The following is a 21,176-nucleotide window of genomic DNA, read 5'->3' as shown; positions in this document are numbered from 1 at the left end:
GACATTGAGGTCAAGGTTCAAGGTCATATAGAGGTCACGAAGGTACTCGACACATCGTCTCATGGTGATCCACCTGTGTGGCTAATATGGTATGCCTAAGTCAAAGAACAAAGAAGTTATGGCCCGGACACGACAGACAGACGGACAGACAGAGTGATTCCTATATACCCCTCTGAACTTTGTTCGGGGGTATAATTGAATATGGGATGTTGACGATGGAAAAGCTGAAATCATCCCGTTTTTAATAAAGTTGAGTAACGTTAGTGTGCCGTTAATATCTTTCAATAAAATATCAAAGTATGAAGCAGTAGTGGGCGACTCTGTGGTGTCTTTTATTTCGAGCTCACAGGGGTATATCGAAGTGATGCATTCGTGTAACCCAGCTCTTGCCCACTCCCTCCGAGGACGTGGTTTGAAGAACTCTAATCTCTTCTTATTACTGAAGCTTTGCATCAGATTTGTGTTTTCTGGATAATTGGCTCTTGTAATATTGAAACACCATGTTTAAGAATTCCTGCATCGGGTTCAGATTAGTGTTTGTTCAATTCAAGGTTAAAAATTCCTACACCGAGTTCAGATTACGTGTTTGTTTAATTTAAGGTGCTAACGTTGTCCTGATACTTTTAGATTTTTATGTTTAAATAAAACAGAAGTGAATTGTCCATTCTTCAAACGTGATCAGATTACAACTCTTCTAAAATGTTATTTTTAAGAATATGCCCGTTTCGCCCCCAGAGGCTCCTGGATTTTACAGATTTTATAGGATTTGAAATATGTTTCCTATCTAAGTCATTTGTAATATTTTCTATCATTTCTAATAAAGTGAAACTAGTAAAATAATGCAAAGTTGAGGGTTTTTGGAAAACATTAAGTTCTCCCAATAAAGTAATTCAAGTAATCAAAAGATTTTGTCATTTATTTCTCCGGGAGTGGAGGAAATTATTGCTTTCTTTATCGTTTAGTACATTTTTTCTAAACAAGACACAACGATTTACTGTAAATTTGAAAATTTTAGGGGGGGGGGGGTGTCTGAATATACTAATTCACATTCAAATCAGAAATTGCCTGCAGTACACATTATTATCAAACAGTACATTTAGGGATATTTTAATGACGAAAGGATGGTTAGAAAATTAAAAGAAAAATTTTCAAAATCAGGTATTCTCAAAAATACAATATATATATAGTTTTTGTAATCGTTGGAATTTTTGTCTCAAAATGCTAAAAAACATATTAGGGAGGGGGATATTGATATTTTGTCTTTTTCCAAAACTCCACATTTATCATGATTATTTAGCCTGTAGCACATTTTCACATCCCCTGCAAGGCGACCATATCCACAGCAAAACTCCTACATTGATTGATTGTATATTGTTTAACGTCGCTCTCGAGAATATTACACTCATATGGAGACGTCATCACTGCCGGTGAAGGGCTGCAAAATGTAGGCCTATGTTCGGCGCTTTTGGCCTTTGAGCAGGGAGGGGGGTCTTTATCGTGCCATACCTGCTGTGACACGGGACCTTGGTTTTTGCGGTCTCATCCGAAGGACCGCCCCATTTAGTCGTCTTTTACGACAGGCAAGGGGGTACTAGACCTATTCTAAACTCGGACCCCCACGAGATCAAGGTTCCTAGAAGCTGTGTGTAAAGGCAAATAACACACACCTTGGGACACGGAGAATCTCCGTGGTTTGTCCACTGTGTGAAGTATAAAACTCGTGTCGTGTTTTGTAGGTCAACAACATGAGAGTGTATGAGAGAGAGAGAGAGAGAGAGAGAGAGAGAGAGAGAGAGAGATAATGCGGGGTTTGGTAAATTCACAGAAAGACACACATACATAAAAAGGTACAATCCCCGCTCGGTATGTAACAATTTGCTACAAAGTGCTGCACAAATGACGACGCTATGCAACAAAAATAAGAAGGAAATAGAGTTACATAGCGTTGCGGTTCGTTGTTACACATCGTGTCGTAACAAACAGATCTGCCTAGGAGCAGGCATATAGAATCAGGGGGCGGGGTTATGCCCCACATTTATGACTACGATCGTTTCCTGGGTTTTTTTTTCTTGAATGAAAATATATCATTAGGTAACTCCCCTCTCCTATTTCTGAAGGACATCCCACCATGTATTTCAATTCAAAACAAAATATATATAAAGATTTAAAAAAATGAAAAAAAAAATGTTTGGATTAGAAACGTTTAGGAAATATTTTACCCCATATTCACCGTAATGTTTTTCTTGCTTCTACTCCGGATTCGATGTTCAAAATTGGTCGTCTTTTATCAGAACTCCCCACGGTAACGTAATGTATCACAATAAACGTGTTAAAATTCCCAATTTTCAACAAAAAGCGCTGTGGCTTCACCATTCAGCGGCGAAAGTAATGCTACAATAACGTCATAGGCGATTTGTTAGAAGCATTTTCCTAAATAAACTCTCTCATCTCCTATAGGCGCCTCAACTTACACCTGGAACCTGACGTTTAACTACCCCGGATCCTGACTTGTAACTACCCCGGATCCTGACTTGTAACTACCCCGGATCCTGACTTGTAACTACCCCGGATCCTGACTTGTAACTATCCCGGATCCTGACTTGTAACTACCCCGGATACTGACTTGTAACTACCGCGGGTCCTGATTTGTAACTACCCCGTCCTGACTTTTAGCTACCCCGGATCCTGACTTGTAACTACCCCAGGTACTGACCTTTATCTACCCCGGATCCTGACTTTTAACTACCCCGGGTCCTGACTTTTAACTACCCCGGATCCTGACTTGTAACTACCCCGGATCCTGACTTGTAACTACCGCGGGTCCTGATTTGTAACTACCCCGTCCTGACTTTTAGCTACCCCGGGTCCTGACTTGTAACTACCCCAGGTACTGACCTTTATCTACCCCGGATCCTGACTTTTAACTACCCCGGGTCCTGACTTTTAACTACCCCGTATCCTGACTTTTAACTACCCCGGATCCTGACTTTTAACTACCCCGGTTCCTGACTTAACTACCCCGGGTCCTGACTTGTAACTACCCCGGATCCTGACTTTTAACTACCCCGGTTCTAACTTGTAACTACCCCGGATCCTGACTTTTAACTACCCCGGATCCTGACTTGTAACTACCCCGGATCCCGACTTGTAACTACCGCGGGTCCTGATTTGTAACTACCCCGTCCTGACTTTTAGCTACCCCGGATCCTGACTTGTAACTACCCCAGGTACTGACCTTTATCTACCCCGGATCCTGACTTTTATCTACCCCGTATCCTGACTTTTAACTACCCCGTATCCTGACTTTTAACTACCCCGGATCCTGACGTTTAACTACCCCGGTTCTGACTTGTAACTACCCCGGATCCTGACTTTTAACTACCTATAGATACTTACACAACACTTTGATTAACCATGGCCTTTCTGTTGTTTTAACGGTGCATCTTTATAATTCTCACGTAAAAGATGTATTCCCTATGTTGGCCCAGCCTATTTCATCGAGTGGGGGGGGGGGGGGGGCAATCTGGAGAAACAAATCTGCACTACCCAAGGATTAACCATGGTTTTCGTATACACTTGAAAAGAAAATTCTAAACAACGAGATGTTTGTAACACACATATGTCCCTCATCGTGCAAAATTGAAAAGGGTGATACATACATATTCAATTGATAGTAGTATCTTAAATTCAAAATACTGAGTAGACAATATCTTCCTAGATGTATGTCAAGAGTGGATTGACCATGTGACCTAAAACTCAATAGGGGTCATCTACTCCTTATGTTATACCGCTGTACCAAGTTTGGTGTCAATCAAGCAAATCATTTTTAAAATATAGGAGATAATATATTACAATGTCCAGTTCAATCCCTGGCCTTTGACCTTGTGACCTCAAAATCAATCGGGGTAATTTTCTCCTGAAGATGTACCAGTATACTAAGTTTGATGTCTGTCAAGCAAAGGGTTCTCAAGATATTAAGTGGTCAATATATTACTGTGTCCAGTTTCACCATTGACCTTGGTCCATGTGACCTCAAAATCAATACAGGTCACCTTTTCCTGAAGATATACCAGTGTACAAAATCCGATGTCTGTCAATCAAAGGATTCTCAAGAAATTGAGCTGACAGTATATTCCTACATGTATGTCCAGTTTGACCCTTAACCTTTGACCGCATGGCTTCAAAATCAAATAGGGTCGTCTTCTTCTCAAGATGTACCAGGTTTAATGTCGGTCGAGCAAAGGGTTCTCAAGATATTGAGCGGACAGTATAATCCTAAACTATTTATGAAATAAAACGCAAATACGCAATATAGGATAAGCTCGCATGCGCGAGTGCAACAGAAGTTTAATCATACACGTGTAAATGTACATAGATATCTGGAGGTTCATTGTTCCACTCAACTCAATCTACAACAGAAAAAAGAGTAATAATTCAAAAACATGTAACGTATTTCATGTAATTTCCTCATTAGAGGGCGCCTGATACAAAAACATGTAACATATTTCGTGTAATTTCCTCACTAGAGGGCGCGTGATGCAAGCTTCACTCACACTTCAAACATACACAGGTAATTTACCTATTGTTTATCTGTACACAGGTAAGCTTTCTATTTACAGGGAATGGATGATATGTAAGTGAAAGCTTGAGTGACGAGCCCTCTGGTACATGTAAGACAATTATTTCAATAAGCAATGTAATCTGATTCACTGATAAAAAAAAAAATAGCTGGCGTGTGGATTCAAATTGTTGAATTTTAAAGCATACTTTGTGTGCCACTAAAACCACAGGAACACTTCAATCCCGGATATATGGTTTCCGATCATTTTTTATAAGCTTTATGGTTACATTTCCGAAATCAAAGTCGCATATCATCCCCCTCCCTCAACCCCCCAGTCCATGAGGATCCTAGATAGAATATATCCCTAGTACACTTGCTTGTCGTAAGAGGTGATTAAATGAAGCGGTCATTCGGATATGACCGGAAAAACTGAGGCCCCGTGTCACAGCAAAGATACCTCCCTTGTCAAAGGCCATAAGCTCTGAGCATAGGCCCAAATTCTGCAGCCCTTTGTCGGCAATGGTAATATTTCTATACTATACGCCTGAAAAAATTCTCGAGAGGGACGCCTACAAAATATACCCCCCCCCCCCCCACCCCCTACACAACCAAAACTAGGTGAAAGGTGAAGACAACGAACAGTGATCAATCTCATAACTATTATACAAGCAATACAAAATTGAAAATAGAGAGATGTGTAAACACGGATCCCTGGATATACCAGAGATGGAATCAGGTACCTAGGAGGAGTAAGCACCCCCTGTTGACCGGTCACACCCGCCGTCAGCCTCATATCCCGGAGTTATCCGTAGTCAAAATGAGTGTGCCAAGAACGGCCTAACAATCGGTATAAAACAAGTTAGACAGCATTTAACCCAATGTATTATAGCTCTACACATGTGAAAATCTCCTAAAGTCTGTAAAATTTTGATTAGCGTGTTCAGTTTATTGTCAGTATACAGAAAAGTTTGTAAAATTCTGCTTAATATATAGGTAGCGATTGTTCCTTAACTAAGCGCTCAATGGGACTTTGTTTATTTCTGTGAAAGTCACACGTCACTCACATACATGTAAGTTTGTTTGGAATTTTACACTGGATAATAGCGAGAAGAAATTTACAACGTCGCGCCAGCATAGTCTTTGGCACGATAAACAACCCTCAATGCAGACTAGTCTTTGGCACGATAAACAGCCCTCAATGCAAACTAGTCTTTGGCACGATAAACAACCCTCAATGCAGACTAGTCTTTGGCACGATTAACAACCCTCAATGCAAACTAGTCTTTGGCACGATAAACAACCCTCAATGCAAACTAGTCTTTGGCACGATAAAAAAAACTCAAAGTTACGTCCGTAAGTGCTTCACCTAAATCAGGTGTTGTCTCTATATAAAACTCTGTCCAAACTGGGACAGTAGTAATGATTACTATATGACCCCCCCCCCCACCGCACACACACACACACACACACACATACGTGTAACGCGTGTCAAATGAACACCTTAACTCCCCACCTGCAACTGAACACTTCTACAGTTATTGGTATTTTAGTACGAAAATTTACTATTTGGTACTAAAAACAACATAGAAGACATTGCTGCGGTCGAAATTTGTGAAATATAGTTTTATTCACTCCTTGAATTTTTGCTTATCAAGTGAACACTTTCCTTTACACACTGTCAATTGAACACTTTCCTTTACACACAGGCAATTGAACACTTTCCTTTACACACGGTCAATTGAACACTTTCCTTTACACACAGGCAATTGAACACTTTCCTTTACACACGGTCAATTGAACACTTTCCTTTACACACAGGCAATTGAACACTTTCCTTTACACACAGGGGATTGAACACTTTCTTTTACACACGGTCAATTGAACACTTTCCTTTACACACGGTCAATTGAACACTTTCCTTTACACACGGTCAATTGAACACTTTCCTTTACACACAGGCAATTGAACACTTTCCTTTACACACAGGCAATTGAACACTCTGAAACACGCGGCCAGTTAAACACTCTGATACACACGGGCAATCAAACACTTTGAAACATCCAAACAATCATTCTCACCACGCTAAATACATAAGGCCAATCTCTAAAACTTACAAAAAAGTGTGAAACGATTACATAAATGGAAATTGGGATGGGATAGACAGGGAATCCACACATTTCGTTGAAATTATCGCCTTAAGAAAATCAACAACAAAAAGGGGGGGGGGGGATAGTATTGATTGGATGATTGATTGCTTATATAATTTACGTCCCGTCGAGAATATTTTATTCATATTGAGACGTAACCAGCTTTAAGCGGAGTACCTATCCAATGTATCCATAGGGTTCAAGGTCGTAGCAGTGAGGGTTCTTTGAAATATCGTGCGAACACCTACTACATGTACGACCAGGGATCTACGTTTATAAGGTCACATCTAAAAGATCCGTGATTCTCACTTCTAAATGTCGAGCGTTTGGCGAAGGAGCAATCACTACCAATTTCAACGTCTTAAAATTGGGTTTGCGAATGAACGGTGCTTGAACTCACGACCTCCCGGTTACGAAACGAACTCTCTACCATTGAGCTACCGCGACCGGTCGGGGGAGGGGTAGTAGTGTCCATAATGATAACTTTAATTGTAATAATAACTTATAATAATTATCATTATATATATATATAAAGCACTAAATAATCACAACTAGGTACTGAAAATTTTCGCCCCAGCCCGGGGTCGAACCAGCGACGTACGGCACCCACCGCCAAGCAAGATTGTCAAACCAGTGCGTAAGTCCACTCGGCCACAACGATTTCCCTGATATATATATATATATATATATATATATATATATATATATACTTCTATGATTATAGACTCCCTCGTTTGTCAATACATGCTGTACGAGCCAGACTCGGTAGTAATTCAACCAAAAAGTATGATAAATAAAATCAAAATTCTGTATAATGCAGTGCCTAAAAGATCTAAAAACAAGTATTAATAATTATATACATTTTTTGTATTACTTTTAAGTTTTTTGTTGACTTTTGATATAGATAAAAATTAGATATCTTTGTAAAAAAAAAAATGTTACGCGATATCTTAATTCCACTCCAAAAGGTAACATTTTCATGAACATTCTGTGTAAATGTAACTACATAGATGTGGCCTTACAGAAAACTTTAATCAAACGTTGCAAAAACCATAAATTGTTTGAAAATCCGGTGTATAACACCAGTTTATATAACTTCAGAATCAGGATTTGCTCCAGATTCCTTCATATACTGTTACAAAAATATCTACATGTTTATGATATGTACATGGAAATTATGTCAATTTTGACTATCATCTCACTTTGAAATATGAGGACAAAATTGTAATAGAAACCCCCCAAAAATCACGATTTTCCTTCATCTTAGATATTTTTGTTTAGAGATTTCGTGCTTTAGGCACTCATTACGTCCTCCCCTTGGATAATTCCTGGTTTCGCTCCCGCCACATGCCAACAACTAAATATCCGCTAAACGTGTTGGACCCCCCCCCCCCCCCTCCCACTAAACACGTCTGAAACACACTGAGGACAGGGATGACCAAATTCAAGGGAATATATTACTTTCTGTTTTTGTTCAAAAACTGGACGTGTCCTCTCATGACTTTTGTAATACAAATTCACCAGGATGATTTTTAAAATCTTAATGTTTTACATAAGCTCAAATAATTGAAGTCCAATAATATCCATGTGGTGGAAATATTGCTTGCAAAAATTAATTTAGAGCTCTGTATGAATGACTTGATTATCTCTTTTAATTCAATAGATCTTTTTAATTATATATACAGGGCTATTTCATAAGTAATTAATGCGCACATCATCGTTGTTTTGTTTTTAAAAAGAGAGCAACAATTCAATTAAAGAAATCATTCATTCAGTTGTGGATATGTCGAATTAATTAAGGATTATATCTCAATTAGATAATTACTCTCACTAACATAATTATTGCATGCATCAATTTAATTAATGATATCATTAATTCAATAGAAGAGAGCTATAATCCATTTATTGCGCACATTAAGTGATGTTAGCATTAATGAATTATTGCTCTCTTCAATTGAATTGTAGCATGCATTAATTCTATTGTTGGTATCATTAAATTATAATTCATTTGAGGAGAGCAACAATTAAGTTATTGTGTGCATCAATTCAGCGGAATAAATAATGATATCAATAATTCAATTCAAATGAAGATATCATTAATTATTTGAAGAGATCTTTGATTGCAATGTTGCGTGCCTGAAATGAATTAATAATATCTTCAAATAATTAAAGATATCTTCAAATATCTGAGTTTGTTATTTTGGCGCTCCATAGATCTAAAACTATTCCTAGTGGATTCCAGTGCTTTCTGACTCAAGACATCATACCAGTTCTTGCCACAAATGAATCTCACCATACAAGTGATCTAGCCACCTCTCTTTTAATCTCTTCATAGTATTCATATACGTAAGAGGATTTTTCTCCTTGAAAAGGTGATATTCAAAAATTTGTCACTCTTTAAGGAATTTTATGATCCCCTAATAGTATGTACATGTACCATGATAATTTCTGAACTGTTCGGTGAAAATGTTGACAATCAAGAATCAGTCACTGGTTATTCATGTGAAATTTAGCTATCTCATATGAATAAACTCTTGATTATTTTACTACAATGTACCATATTAACCAATTTCGGAAATAATTCCTTATTTGTCTTAAATTTTAATTTGATATAAAGATCGAGCAAACTGAAACAATAAACCAAAGTTCACATTGAACACCAGTGAGACAATCATATACAAATATCAAATTCATATATTATAGAATTCATTAAGATATTTGAATTATTCTAATCTTTTAATGTTTCATGGTAGCAATGAAAACAGCAGGTCTTTTATTCTCAGTCATATATTTTATTATATAACAGGGGATATTACATGTACAATTAGTAAATATATATACATCATATATGTAATTGCATGTGCGAGAAAAATGTATACATACATAAGTAATTCAACCACAGACATATCCATAAATTTACATTTAATACATTGAATATGTCCTTTGATTAAATAATCAACAAAGATGGATCCATATGATAATACATGTATTTGTAAAAGAAAAAAAGGAGTTCCATTTCTCATACAAATGATATAGGTAGAAATATCAAAATCAACAAGAGGCCCATGGGCCACATCGCTCACCTGAGTCATCTTGGCCCTGCTGTTTTGATTTTTAAATGCTATTTTATCAATCTTTATTCTCATGAATAATGTGACCCAAACCTAGCTCTAAAGAACACAACATTACTAAAATGAAATCATATAAGACAAAGATATGACTAGCATGATATTGCTGTTCTGGATAAGACCAAGGTAAAAAGTCGTAGGTCTTGGTATGATATGAAAGACCTTGCCATAAGTAATCAATATACAAAACATAAAAGCCCTATCTAAAATAGTCCTGGATATACTTAATACGTTATACTTTCTTAAAAGTATGTCAAACTCAGAGTTCAGGGTCACAAGGTCAAATAACATAATATGATTGATTGTTTTAACTGTTTTCCGCCACACTCAACAATTTTTCAGTTATCTGGTGGTGCCCAGTTTTTATTGGTGGAAGAGAGAACCCAGATACAATGTACCTGGGAAGAGACCACCGACCTTCCGAGAGTAAACTGGGAAACTTTCTCAATTACCGGTGCGAGCAGGATTCAAACCCACGCCAACCAGAGGTGAGAGGCTCCTCAACAAGATGAAAGGTTTTATCATAAGAAATTCATAATATATAATATATATGAAAGATCTACCTTAAACACAATGTAGTTCAGGACATACTGAATAGGTCAGATTTGTTTTGCCATAAAAATTGTATATACAAGATATGAAAGCCCTAGCTTAAATAGTTCAAGAGATATCTTTAAAGAATTTTCCTTTATATCAGCTAGCATATAAAACTTTGACCCCCTATTGTTACCACACCATAACTCCCGGGGAAATGATTTGAACAAACTTGAATATGCACTATGTCAAGAAGGTTTAATGTAAATTTGTGTGCTTCATACTAAATTTGAAAAGAATTCCGTTATTTGAATCGTAGATTGATAGCTGTGCGGTATCTTCATCTTTCAGTTATAGAATTTAGTTAAAAATGTTCAATTGTTAATGTCGACGGACTACAATAGATGCAGATCAATAGCAATATGTCATCTGAGTTTACTCAAGTGACCTAAAATTGTATAATTTTTCTAAAGCTTTTGAAAATTGATAATGCTATAAAAGCCTAGTCTGATCCCTTACACCCCATTTCAATAGTTAAGCGTAAAAACAGACTGGTGGGGATGGGGACCAAACTTAAGAAAGCTGTGAGATTAGTTCAATATTCAAACCTACAGTATTTGAATAATAAGTATTTAACCCAACTGGGATGATTTCATCCTAAATATTTCACTAAAAATATTTGTGAGGATATTAGTTCACACAGACATTATGTTTCAAAATGAGTATGAGTATGGAAATGAACTGGGGTTCAAATTGACTGGCTACTTAACATGGCTACATCAACAAAGAAATTGAAATCACTTGAAGCTGTTTTGGGATTATATGTGGGTTTAGAAAATATTTGAAAGTATGTTTGGAAACAAGTATAGTGGGAAAATATGTTGGGAATTATTTAATATTAAATTCATGAGACAGCGATGCAGGAATGCAGTGATAGAGGGACTTAAACATGCACTTTTTTTCTCTGCCATAAATTGAAGTTTATTTTATAAGGGGTTCATCTGAAGCTCTCTTTTCAAAGAGCTACGGTTCTGCATCTAGTTTTTGAGGAGAAGATTTTAAAAGATTTTCCTTGTATATATTTCACATGTAAAACTTAAATCCCCTATTGTGACCCCCACCCTACCCCTGTGAGCTTTTTACAAACTTGAATATGCACTATATATGAATGTAAAACTTTGATTCTCTATTGTGACCCCACCCTACCCCCAGAGACCATGATTTGCACAAAACAGGAACCTTTCGTGTGAATTCAACTTTCCTGGTCCAGTGGTTCTTGAAAAGGTTTTTTAAATGACCCCACCCTATTTTTGCATTTCCATGATTATTTCCTTTTTGAAGGGTGCATGACCCTTTATATGAACAAACTTGAATACCCTTTATCTATTGATGATGCATACCAAGTTTGATTGAAACTGGCCCAGTGGTTCACTCTGGAGAAGAAAATGAAAATGTGAAAAGTTTATAAACAGACAGACGACAGGCAAAGGTGATCAGAAAAGCTCACTTGAGCCTTTGGCTCAGGTGAGCCAAAAAAGTATACAAACATGTTTAATGTTAAACTTGTTTGTTTTATTGCTAAACAGCTCCATTGCCAGCATCTACCCTTACTGAGCTTCCAGTGTCAGACCTTGATATCAATCATCATCACTCATTTTGACTATCCAGGTCAAATTAATCTTTTTGCAAGGGTGAGGCCTGGCTGTCCTGTCGAGGTTGAAGTTTGTACTTCCACACTTGGCGACCCAGTGGATTGATCCTATCCAATCCTGTAAACTCTAGGTCTTGTTCTAGGATCTCATCCCATGTCAGCTTTGGTCTACCTATGAAGTTCTTTTCTGTTGATAACGATGCATAACATTCTGACAAATCTGCAAAAATATTTAGAGAAGTGATTAGTAAAAGGTCTTCATAGAAATAGCAATAAATGTATAAATAGATAAAAATCATAATTTCTATTTCTACAAAGTAAGTGTTTATCAAATGATCAGCTGTAAATTACCTAGGCTGTGTCAAGCTGAATGAGCTAGTTTGTGCAGAACGAACAAAAATTACACCAAACACAGCGACACCTTTTGGAAATTTTATTTTTACAAACTTGAATCTGCACTACAGAGCTGTATGTCAGGAAGCTTTCATGTAAATGTAAACTGCTCTGGCCTAATGGTTCTTGAAAATTCTCTATACTTATTTGAATGTAAAACTTTGATCTCCTATTGTGGCCTCGGCCAACCTTCCCTGGGAGGCATGATTATGACAAACTTGAATCTGCACTATTTCAGGAAGCCTTTACGTAAATTTGTATTTTACTGGCCTTGTTATTTTCCTACTTCTTGTGAAGATTTTCCCTATATATTTGTACATGTAAAACTTTGATCACCTAGTGTGGCCCTATTCTACTCCAGGGGGTCATGATTTGAACAAACTTCAATCTACACTTGTCCGGAAGCTTTCATGTAACTTTCACATCATCTGGCCCAGTGGTTCTTTAGAAGAAGATTTTTAAATGACCCCACCCTATTTTTGCAATTTTGTAATTAGATCTTCCCTTTGAAAGGGGGTGTGGCCCTTTATTTGAACAAACTTGAAAGCCCTTCACCAAGGATGCTTTTTGTCAAGTTAGGTTGAAATTGGCCCAGTGGTTCTTGAGAAGAAGTCAGAAATGTGAAAGTTTACAGACAGACGGACAACAGGGAAAAAGAATGTTCAACTTCAGTGTTACATGAAAATGTACTTCAAAATCACTCAACAACAATTATAATATTGCTGTATGGAAATTTTCTGTCCAAAGAAAACAATGTAAAAAAAATGATGTAATCTACACTCTACAGCAACATGTGAGAATAATGAACGTGAAATATATATTCTGAAAAAAAAAACAAGAGATGTTTGTAAAACACATATGCCCCCCATGGTGCAAAATTGAAAAGGGTTATACACACACCTCATTTAATTGATAGTATTATCATCAATTCAAAATATTGAGCAGACAATATCTTCCTATGTCAAGAGTGAATTGACCATGTGACCTAAAATTCAATAGGGGTCACCTACTCCTTATGCTGTACCAGTGTACCAAGTTTGGTATGTGTCAATCAAACAAATAATTCTTAAAATATAGGAGACAATATATTACTATGTCCAGTTCAACTTTTGACTTTTGACCTCAAAATCAATATGGGTCATCCTCTCCTAAAGATGTACCAGTGTACTAAGTTTGATGTCTGTCAAGTAAAAGGGTTATCAAGATATTGAATGGACAGTATATTACTATGTCCAGTTTGACCCTTGACCTTTGACCATGTGACCTTAAAATCAATAGGAGTCATCTTCTCCTGAATATACACCAGTGTACTATTTAAAGTTTGATGTCTGTCAAGCAAAGGGTTCTGAAGATATTGAGCAGACAGTATATTCCAATGTCCAGGTTGACCCTTGACCTTTGACCATGTGACCTAAAAATCAATAGGGGTCATCTTCTCCTGAAGATGTACCAGTGTACCAAGTTTGATGTCTGTCAAGCAAAGGGTTCTCAAGATATTGAACGGACAGTATATTCCTATGTCCAGTTTGACCCTTGACCTTTGCTCATGTGACCTCAAAATCATTAAGGGTCATCTTCTCCTGAAGATGTACCAGTGTAACAAGTTTGATGTCTGTCAGGCAAAGGGTTCTCAAGATATTAAACGGACAATATATTCCTATGTCCAGTGTGACCCTTGACCTTTGACCATGTGACCTCAACATCAATAGGGGTCATCTTCTTCTGAAGATGTACTGGTGTACCAAGTTTGATGTCTGTCAAGCAAAGGGTTCTCTAGACATTGAATGGTCAGTATATTCCCATGCACAGTTTGACCCTTGACCTTTGACCATATGACCTTAAAATCAATAGGGGTCATCTACTTCTTAGGATGTACCAGTGTGCCAAGTTTGATGTCTTTCAAGCAAAGGGTTCTCAAGATATTGAGCGGACATTATATTCCTATGTCCAGAGTAGATTGACCCTTGACCTTTGACCTTTTGACCTGAAAAACAATAAGGATCCTCTTCTACTCATAACTAACCAGGGTTTGACACTAAGGCACGTCCGACCGACCGAGTCTACTAAATGATAGGTCCGGTCGGGTAAAATGTCGATTTACTAGTCCGACTGGTCATGTTGATAAAATAAACAAGAAACTTTATTTTAAACCATAAGATATCTTATTTTTAACTTTAAAAAATAACTGTAAAGAGTTTGCGAGCAATTTTGAACCGCGTGATGACAAAATCTCTATTTTTAGTTCGAATACATAGTCGCTGTCGGAAGTGATGTTTTACGACATTTACTCTGTTAATGGGTGTCAAGTTATATTTCGGATAAATATATATAAACTGAATTTATTTTCATTTGAAAAAAAAACCAGTTTATTTTAATTGAATATAAGAAAGTGTCTATCACAGGGATCGAAATTAACTTTTTTCACCACTAGCAAATTTTAGCTAGTGGATTATTTTCCAACTAGCAAAATTGAGCTTTTACTAGCATTTTTCAATCGATTACTGTTTTACATGAATTTAAGAAAACAAGCATGTCTCTTTATCAAAATTTTGGGAAAATCTTTTAAAATCTCCTTTAAAGTGCAATAATAAAAATAAGATTGCGAATTCTTTCATTTAAAATTCAATGAATTATCAGACAACATACATGGTGTGGGTCATATGGTACACTTGTGCGGCGTACTCGCTGTCCAGAGATCTACCACCTATTAACAGCATCATGTGGATTGAAATCTTGAAGACTGTTTGCGCCAATTTAAACTATATGTTCAAAACTTTTGGAAATTTCATCTAAAAAATTCTAGTTGAAAAGAAAACCCCGCGAACTCGAAGTGTTTGACTATAGAGTACAGAAGGACACCGCGTGAAATGGTGACACACTGTCATGTGTTGTTTTATATAGACACGGACGAGATCAATATGCTTGCTATTTAAATCAGACGTCTCTGAGACATCCGAAGTGTGTATGAAGTAGGCCATCGACTGAGATGACCTTGGCCTTAGTTATTTATTCGATCCACGTTTACTTTTTCAATACTTGTATATTCATTCTGTAAAGAGTTTCTATGCACAAGACAAGATTATTGTAAACTTCAAAGTACAGCCAATAAACCGAGGAAATCCGGGAAAAAGATTGGGGTTTTTTCACTCGCAAAAAGTTGCGATCACTTGTGATTTTTTACTTGCAAATTCAATTTTTAACTCGCATTTAGCGAGTATTTCCCCTTAATTTCGTTGCCTGTATCAAATGAATAAATTAAATCGTAAATAGCCATTTTTCGTTGTTGACACATGTGCGGGAATGTCTCGACTTCTCGTCCTCAAGGAAGGATGTTCCGAGAAAAAAAAAGGAGTAGATTGGGAAGTTTGAAAATAAAAGCACCAAATTGAATGACGAGACTAAAGATGTTTTTGAGACAATTAAGTATGTTTTAGTTTAAACTTAACGTTTGTCATTTGAATTAAGTACTTAAATATGGAGAAACCATCAGGGTTTCTTTTCTCTGGAAAGTTGGTCAGGGCTAGTGGATGTAAGGTCAGGTCTAGTAAATATTATTTGAAGTAGCCCGACTGGTCTAGTGCTCAAGAAAGTAAATGTCAAACCCTGCTAACCCACATATGAAATATCATTATCATCAAGTGAATGGTTCTCAAGATATTGAGCGGACAACACATGGTCTACAGACCGACCGACAGACCGACCAACAGGTGCAAAACAATATGCCCCCTCTTTTTCAAAGGGGGGCATAAAAATAAACTCCAACCACCTGTCCATTTTTATTTCCAAACAAAGATGAAAATCTAAAAAATAATTTTATGACTAGGCCAAAATAAAAAATGTGTTTGTTTCAGGTCGCTTGCCCGACCCTAAATATATCCACCGACCCTATTAATTTTTTTCAATTTTCCGATTTCAATTCATCGATATACGAACTATTACCCGAAATGCCAAGACATCTATAATTGTAATATTAAAACTCCATCACATACTGTGTATTTTGTCAATTAAACATTGTGCTCTGAACCCATTTTTTATCTGTTAAACACATTATATTACAACTTTAACTATAAAATTTTCATTGATTCGAAGGCACTTATTTATTTTTATAAAAAAAAATATTTCAAAAAAAAATAAAATAAACCTACCTACCAACCCTTTTTTTAAAAATCAGAGGCGACCTAAAACAAACATTTTTTTTTTGGCCCTATGTGGCCTAAAATATTTTGTATACTTACTAATTTCAAAACTCGAAAGGAAATGTTATCCATGTGAAGCCATCTTGCTCTGTTCATCCTCTGGGGAAGACAATTAATTCTTTGATTTTGCAGTTTGTGTCATGACTACACCATAATATCTTCTAATCTCGTCATACTATCAGAAAGTAATTTTGGCAGTTGGCAAGTGTATCAATGGTGTTACTTCTTCATGATCAGATCTTCTATACTGTGTCATATTCAGCATAAAGTAACAATTAAGGGCTATCATCTAGTTCTGAGGTACTGAGGAAGGGCTGTTTTTCTCAACACATAGCCTTTCTTCTGGTATTCTTAGGGATACTTTATTCATCTTTTAATTACATTTCCTTCTTGGAGATTAAAAGTTGAAGACCACTGAAAGAAAAATTAGTGATTTAATGAATTCCATGTAGTTTATCGAATGTGCTGACCAGAATATTATCTAACTGTAGCCCCCCCCCCCCCCCCCCCCCCCCCCCAAGCATGCAATGTCATACATGTATCTGAAATCAATACTTATAAAAATTAATTAAAATTAAAATCTTCAAATATACAATCTTGTTACACATCTCCTATATTTTTCACTTACGATAACTCTGAATTTTTAATAAGTGCGTCCTTTTGTCCACAAACTTTTAATAACCCCTCATAAACAATTTACAAATATGATATCAGAAATAATAATCTAAAAAATTATCCTGTTGTTCATAGATGCATGCCATCAACATTAAGAGTATAACAAATAACAAAAGCTCTCCTGACATTGTGCCATTCTGAAAGAAATGAGGTGCTTATACCCCCAAAGGCAGGGGGGTAACCCAGAATTGTGTCTAGAGAGCGGAATAATATATTTATGGAATTAACCAAAAAATTAGTAATAATTTTTTTTTAGCTATGAATTCATGTTAAATAAAGTGCACTGCCATGGCACATGATACGCCCATCACATATTGTTAACAGTATAGATAGTACCCATTAAAACATTTTTTTTTTTATATCACCTTAATTAAATGTCACAGTGACCTTAAAGTAGGATGCGACACACCTTCTACCTAAGATGCATTAGTTGACCAATTTTGGTGATTCTAGGTCTAATAGTTTTCAAGTTATGAGCCGGACAAGTTTTTGCCATATATTGCCATATCTTCTTAATGAAAAGTCACAGTGACCTGGTTTTATTGTGCGACACACCTTCTACCCAAGATGTATCTACAGACAAAGTTTGATGATTCTAGGCCTTGTAGTATTTAAGTTACGAGTCAGACACGAAAAAGCTAACAGACGGACGGACAGACACGCCATACCATAATACGTCCCGTCTTAAGACGGGCGTATAAAAATTGGTCATGGTAGCTCAGTGGTAACACAGTCTTCGACATTAACCAGTGGCCTGATGCCCGAGGCCAGTAAAATCGGGATCGGGCTTCTTAAAATATTAAACCCTGGAGTCCGATGGGCCTGTAAATGTTTTCTTATATGTTCTGTATATATTACAAATAAAGCGTGAGATTGACTCAGACTAAATGTCATGACTTAGTAGTCAAATTTCGCATAGAAAAATTATCAACCATGCTGCCTTTTCTGAAGTATAGGGAGGGGGCTCGTCCGGGAAATTCAAAACCACCCAAGCGTATTTCACAATCACAACCATCCGATTAAAAAACCCAAAAAAAACTGTCGTACGAGGAGAAAAAAACGAAAATTCATGCCCCATTGGACCGAGGGCAGTGTTCAAAATTAACCATAGACCGAGTCTATGTCAAATGGCACTGGTCTATGCCAACTGTAATTGAGATAGACCAAATTGTCTATGCCAATTTTCTAGATTTAAAGCAATAAAGTTATCCAAGAGGGCCTTGCATGGTCAGTCGACGTCTGATAAACATTATGAGGAAAGGATGATATTACAGAAATGGAAAGAAAATACACTTTCTAAGTATATTAGAAGTAAATGAAAATGTTTTAAATTTGTGTTATTATTTTTTCAATGTTGTGGTCTATGCCAATTCGATGAGGTCTAAGTCATCTTATTTTGGCATAGACCTGTGGTCTATACCAAGTTTTAAACCAATTTCGAACACTGCGAGGGTAGGCCTTGGCTAACATTTAAAAAATGTTTTGTACGTGGTGTATACAAAACAGAGTTGAACATGAGCTGCTGATGTATCTGCGAGATTAATCAGTCTATGCGAAAGACATCGGACCGTCGGACCTGACCGATGTGCAGTGCCTCAGGTCCGATGCATCATTTTTTACACCGGATCGGAATGTCAGATGTCTCAATGTCCGGTTTTGAGCTTTACTATCTTGATGCGGAGTTTGTTATAAGTAAAAAAAATAGCACACATCCAAATACGTAAATGAATTGATTAAAACCGCATGGACTGTCTAAAGTATTATACGGGAAGGATTCCTGGAATAGTATTACTAGTATAATAAATAAGATTCCCTTGGTTTTGCATTTTCACGTGTTTCACTTTTTTACATTAGGTTTTTCGGTCTGACAAAATTTGGTTCGGTCCGGTGTGTTCATTGATTACACTGGACCGAATGTCCTGTGTGGTCCAAAAACTTTCGCATATACTGGATTAATATGTTGAAAAATAATATAATCCTTTTAATGTCAGTTGTTCTTTAACTATGATCATCTTGACCTGTATTTTCCTACAGTAAAAGAACTGTGCATAGAGTAGAATCAGCAAATAACAAGAGATCAAATTAGAAAATAAACATTTTGGGCCTGCAAAATATTGTTCGGGCTTGCACAATTATTATACTGGGAGGCCCGAAGGGCCTGTGCTTTACAAAGTTTTTCGTGAAGACTGGTAACAGGATCAAGAAATCATGGTTTCGAGCCATGCTTGTACTTTATTTAGGGTGAAAATGTAGATAGTGAGGTGAATGCTCCATCATCATATTTAGCATTCAAAAGAGAAAGTTGCTGGTCTTTCAGATGAGACCTTTAAACACCACATGCATGCGTCTAAATGTGTGGCACTTCATACTACTGAAATATTCTCTACAGGTATTATACTAAAATCAAACATACACATACATGTATATTCATATATATGTTAAAAATCTTAATTATCATTTTAGAATTTTCTTCTTCTGACAAAATGATGCGCAAGTACATAAATGGAAGCTATGCCACTATATGTCATGACACTGTACAGCTTGATCAGTTGATACATCACATAAACAGTCACAGATGTAAACAATCAAGAAAAACTCAGTACACAACATCACCCCTTAATTTTGAATTGTAGCTGAAGATCATTCTGCCAAGATCGAAATGCAGCTTGGCAATGATTAGCGAGGGTTATATTATTCTTAAAAAGTAGATTGAAATCAAAAGTTAACTGCCAAAGTTATCAGGAGACAATAATCCATACATGGTTCGAATTTCCTCCACTGCCACCTAAAGTGCACGTGTAAACAACGCGTGTGACATGCACCACACCCCGACAGGCTACATTGTAAACAAGTAAAATGCATTCAGAGTAATAGTTTTACATATGATATTCTGTTTGGTTTATAGTCTTAGTAGCTACATACCTATGTGGTACACCTGTACCATGTGCGTACTGCAAACAGTGCGGCGTAATGTACATTTGCATCCTCGGGGATTTCAACCCGGACAAAGTGGAACATGCCAATCCGAATACATATATATCTTTCGTTTTTATTTTTGCATTTTATTTATTTATCTATTTATGTCATGGCGTTGGGAAAAAAACTTCAAAGTAGGGAGACCGATGAAAAGGGGGATACGGTCCAATCATCCAAAAAAAAGTCCCGTGTGGAGGGGTGGGGTTGATTCCTAAGGACTTGGCGCATATCTATTTGTTTTTAAATGTGAAATTCTATCCAAAATCAATATGAATTTTTAGTATACAGAGTACATTAACTGCAAAGATTAAATTTTAGAAAAAACCCCAAACAGTTCACGTACTAGATATATCACTTTCATCATCGGAATTTTCAGTAACTCGGGTACTCTGTCGCTTGTACATAACACGATCGGTATGAAACACCATTTAATCAGTCTATCTAATAAAAAACTCATTGTTAATATGCAAAAATTTTCTTTCAACCATGTTTACTTACCTCAGATGGGCCAACTTCTTTCCCTGGAAAACTCCATTATGATGACATCACAAATTACGTCATTCAAAACAGAGCATGCGCACTTCGAAAGTGTGTAAGCCATGCTCGCAAGGAAAAAAGATGGACGAGTGCTAAATCTTTACACACCTGTTACACACATCTCATAAATCCTGTTAAGTAAACACTTCAGGATTTTGATGGTAGATGAACTATTTAATGATTTTATGCTGATTTTTATAAAAATCCAACTGAACACCACCATTTTCGTGTTCCTTTGACCGACCCCGTGTTGATTTACACGTGTGCCTTCTTATTCACTGGTTCAATTGACAGGGCTTACAAACACACACACACACACACACAGGCACAATTGATATTGCGAAGTATTTTTCTACACGGACTATAATGAAGGTATTT

At 36.7% G+C, this 21,176-nt stretch overlaps 2 long non-coding RNA genes across 3 annotated transcripts in view; both read right to left on the bottom strand.

Annotated features, from left to right (window-relative positions):
• Positions 1-4,314: 4,314 nt before the first annotated feature.
• LOC130050846 (uncharacterized) overlaps positions 4,315-21,176 on the bottom strand; it is a 33,242-nt gene continuing 16,380 nt past the window's right edge. For both annotated transcript variants that reach the window (XR_008799151.1, XR_008799152.1), the window contains one exon: positions 4,315-4,409. This is a non-coding gene — a long non-coding RNA (uncharacterized LOC130050846). The remainder of the gene's footprint in view (positions 4,410-21,176) is intronic.
• LOC130050848 (uncharacterized) lies at positions 11,308-21,112 on the bottom strand. Its single transcript, XR_008799158.1, has 3 exons — positions 20,208-21,112; positions 16,650-17,024; positions 11,308-12,241 (listed from the first exon to the last, which is right to left on the bottom strand). It is a non-coding gene; the product is annotated as an uncharacterized LOC130050848 (long non-coding RNA).

The sequence above is a fragment of the Ostrea edulis genome, chromosome 10, assembly GCF_947568905.1.
Source record: "Ostrea edulis chromosome 10, xbOstEdul1.1, whole genome shotgun sequence".
NCBI lineage: Eukaryota > Metazoa > Mollusca > Bivalvia > Ostreida > Ostreidae > Ostrea > Ostrea edulis.
Note: the sequence above shows the minus strand (reverse complement) of the source record. Positions and strands in the feature narration are given on the sequence as shown.